Below are 4,346 nucleotides of genomic sequence, written 5' to 3'. Positions count from 1 at the left end.
CGAGTCTGTAATGAAATCTCTAAATAATTTTTTTAAATTGTTCATCAACTTCTTTAAGCTTCATTAGGAAAAATTGTTTTAATATGCTTTATCATAAATAAATATCCTGACAAATGACATCAAGAAAAATCTGAGAACATGTGAACTTGTAACATAATGTTGGTTTTTTTCTTGTTGTATTTTGCCCAGAAAAGCATCTGCCTTAAAATGTACACACTTGTACAAAAAGGAAGTTGGAGAAAGTGGTTCAGTTTTGGTTTTTCGTGTTATTTACCCTGTTAATATATGGTGCCTTTTACAAATGTATATTAAAGATTAGCTGTGCCATATTAAAAGGCAAAACTGCAATGGTATAAATTTTTATTTTATTGTTCCAAAGTTCTTTTTACTATTTTTTGACCGTTAAAAAATTCTATTATCAAATCTCTTGGATTTATAGTATATTTATTAGTCTGAAGGCAGATATGACAAGATGAATGTGCATCTTAAAATAGGCCATAAATACTACTTACACTGGGAAGAGTAACAAAAGAGGATATGAAGATTCTATATATACATATATATTTATTAAACATTGTAGGGAAGCAGATCCATTAAATTACTTGCCTTAATTCTTCAGCTAAATTGGTGAGAGATTTAGAAAAAAGATCAAAATGTGCTTTTGCCCCATTTAATGCAACAAGGATTGAATACTGTACTTCCTATGTGCACTAGAATCTAAGCTCCACAGGGCAGAGATTTTTGCTTTATTAACTGACATATATCCAGCATCTAGAATAAGAGCCTGACTCATTGTGGGAACTCAAATATTTGCTAAATGAATAAATAATATATTTGATACACTGCTAGGCACTGTGCGGGAAATATGAAAGGAAGATGGCATGGTAATGTTGATCTTTCCCTTAAGAACCATATACAGAATGCAGTTAAATCAAACAAGGGTTCAAAAGTATTAATGAGCCTTACAGATAAGAGTGGGAAGGGAACTCCCCGGCAGTCCAGTGGTTAGGACTCAGCCCTTTCACTGCTGGGCCCAGGTTCAATCCCTGGTCAGGGAACTAAGATCCCACAAGCCGCACGGCGTGGCCAAAAAAAAAAAAAAAAAAAAAATGGCAGGAAGAATTACAGAATAGAGGATGAGACCAACTCAAGGGATTACTACTCATTCTCTTGGGTTGCTCTCATCTGGCATGGGAGACAACCTGTAACACTGCCAAATCATGGCTCCTTAAAGACTACAACTGTGTTCCCAAATAAAACTAAGCTGGTGAAAGGAATGTTTCCCTCACTAAGCCTAGTTCTGATAGTGACAGAAGAAAGTGGAATGTCCCTAAGAATTCTCATCATTGTATCCTAGCAACGTGTATTTACCAATAAAAGCCCAGTTTTCTATGTACATTGTACTTGTGCCTCATAACATCTCAAGGTAGGGAGTACTTGTGCCTTATAACATCGCAAGGTAGGGAGTATCACCACTTTACAGATGTGAAAATGAGATTGGCCAGTGCCCACAGTACAAGGGTTGGAACCAGGATCTGACCTAGATCCATCTGGTTGTAAAGCCCATAATCTTTCCACTTAGATCACATTCTGTTTAACCAGCTTTGGTATCCACACTGCTCTTTCTGTTTTATGGGTAACCTGTTGTGTTCCAATAATTAGAAACATCTTTCAGAAACTTAAAATTTGACTTTTAATTCTGGAGGAATTTAAATTAGCAAACAGGAATATTTGATACAGCAAATGCTACAAGGTTTAGCAGAGAGCCTCGTTCACACCAACTTGAATTATGCTTCCCTCTTGATCGTTTTCAAAGGGCAGCAACAAAGGAAGGAACAAGACTTTATTGACCGTGTGTGGTGACACAATGAAGTAATCCTGACTTATTTTAATGAAAACGTGTTTCTGACAAAGGTGATTTTAAGGTTTCTCGTTGTTGTTACTTATGTCTGTTTGGAATGCTGACCAGTTCATCTGGACTAATATTAACAGTACGCATCAAAACGTGCCACGGGTAATCCTGGCCTATGATAATGGATGTATTCTAATTTTCAGTGGATGTAGAAGAGTACTTGTAACAGATATAAAGGCTCAAGGTTGCCATCAGTTGGACCTCTTAGCATAAAGAGATCCATTTGTAGGAAGAGTAAATGAATTTGACTTACCAACTGCCAAAGCATCTCACTGTAAGTAAACTTGACTGGTAATGGCACTTAAATTAAAAAATTGTGATTAATAAATATTCATCTATTTAATTCATCCTTAGTAGGTATATAAATATGCTTAATGTAAATTTCAGAAATTATGTGAAAATAATTTATTAAGCATATATGTCAAAAGGAGGCCATTTACAAAAAGCAAAAAAGATTGTGCTGTTGATATAATTCTAATTCTCCTGTTACATCATTTACCATTTTTGATTTTTCTTACTTTAAAGGTAATATATCATTGTCTATTAACCCACAGTTGCCTCAAAGAGTTCTAATTGTGCGAACGGAAAGAGCACTTAAATATGGGGCAGGGGTATACTCCGGGGGCCGCCCCCAGATCCAAGCTACAGGCGTCCTGAGACTAAGGAACAGTGGGCTTCATGGCACAGCCCACCTCGGACTCCGAGGCTGCGGTGTTGGAAGCCACCCTCAGCCAAGACACAAGCAAGTCCCTGTACCCACCGGCCGTGGACAACCCCTTCACGCAGCAGACGCACATCAGCGCGTGGCGCTGGGCCTACATCGTCCTCATGGGGGCTGTGCTGGTGCCGGTGCGCGTGTCCTACATCGCCGTCCTCTTCATCTTCCTCTGGCCGGTGGCTGCGCTTTCCACCATAGGTCGTCGTGCTCGACCAACCAAGCCCGCCAGGAGTTGGAGAAGAAGACTGGTGCAGCCAACTCTCAAGTTCTTGTTTCAGGTGACTTTTTTTCAGCAGGGTTCCTGGTTAAAGTGAAAGGGATAAAGGCAGCCCGAGACGAGGCCTGCATCTTCGTTGCAGCACCGCACTCCAGTTTCTTTGACGCAGTCGCCTGTGTCGTAGCAGGGTTCCCCTCGGTGGTCTCTGCGAGTCAAAATGTGCGTATCCCCGTGGCTGGGAAATTCTTACTGTCAACGCAGCCGGTGCTTGTGACCTGAGATGACCCCAATTCGAGGAAGAATACCCGGGAGGAAATCCTGAGGCCAGTGACATCTGATAGGAAGTGGCCACAGATCCTGATTTTCCTGGAAGGAGTGTGTACCAATCGCAGCTGTCTGGTCACTTTAAACTAGGGGCCTTCTCTCCAGGTGTTCCTGTGCAGCCAGTGCTGCTCAGGTAGCCAAACACCCTGGACACCGTGACCTGGACCTGGCAGGGGTTTACAGGCTTCCAGACCTGTATATTGACCCTGAGTCAACTCTTCACCAGGGTAGAAGTTGAGTTTATACCCGTTTATATCCCAAATGACCGAGAAGAAAAAGACCCCGTCCTTTTTGCCAATACAGTGAGGATCATCATGGCCAATGCTCTTGGGGTGCCTGTGACAGATCACACTTATGAAGATTGCAGACTGATGATTTCTGCAGGTAACCTTCGACTACCCATGGAAGGCGGTTTGGTTGAATTTACAAAAATTAGCCAGAAATTAAAGTTAGATTGGGATAATATTCATCAGTGTTTGGATGAATGTGCTACAATTGCAGCTGCCTCAAAAGGAGGGAAGATAGGAATTACAGAGTTGGCGAACTATTTGAAACTCCCAATTTCAGAGCCCTTGAGACACCTTTTTGCCCTCTTTGACAGGAATAATGATGGCAGCATAGACTTCAGAGAGTATGTGATAGGTCTGACTGTTCTATGCAATCCTGCCAACACTGAAAAGATTCTGCACATGTCATTTAAGCTTTTTGATCTTGATAATGATGGTTTCATAACCGAACAGGAGTTAGCTGCTATACTTCGGGCAGCTTTTGGAGTGCCAGATCTTGATGTTTCCAGACTCTTTCGATAGATAGCTGGACAGAACTCAGAGTACATTTCATACAGGACCTTTAAGAACTTTGCCCTGAAGCATCCAGGATATGCCAAGTTATTTAGTTCATACTTAGACCTCCAGGCAGCCTATATATATTCATTACCACAGCAAGTACAGGTTTGATGGTTGTATTCAGATGTTAAAGGCAGCCCTGAAAATGGTGAAAGTTAACATCCAGGTTGAAATAAAAATTATCCTTTGAGGAAAGACACAATAGTTTTTACTCTAAGTGGCCTGGGCACTTAATTATGATATTTAAAATGTGCTTAAGGAATATATATTTCAATTTGATTTTATAGTACCTAATTTTCTTCTTCAGGTAGTATGTTTGTTTCAATGTGG

At 40.5% G+C, this 4,346-nt stretch overlaps 1 pseudogene across 1 annotated transcript; it reads left to right on the top strand.

Annotated features, from left to right (window-relative positions):
• Nucleotides 1-2,590: 2,590 nt before the first annotated feature.
• LOC309828806 (lysophosphatidylcholine acyltransferase 2B-like) lies at nt 2,591-4,127 on the top strand (annotated as a pseudogene). Its single transcript has one exon. The product of its transcript is annotated as a lysophosphatidylcholine acyltransferase 2B-like (transcript).
• Nucleotides 4,128-4,346: the final 219 nt, after the last annotated feature.

This window comes from Grampus griseus (assembly GCF_964374135.1).
Source record: "Grampus griseus genome assembly, chromosome: 1".
Classification (NCBI taxonomy): Eukaryota; Metazoa; Chordata; class Mammalia; order Artiodactyla; family Delphinidae; genus Grampus; species Grampus griseus.
Note: the sequence above shows the minus strand (reverse complement) of the source record. Positions and strands in the feature narration are given on the sequence as shown.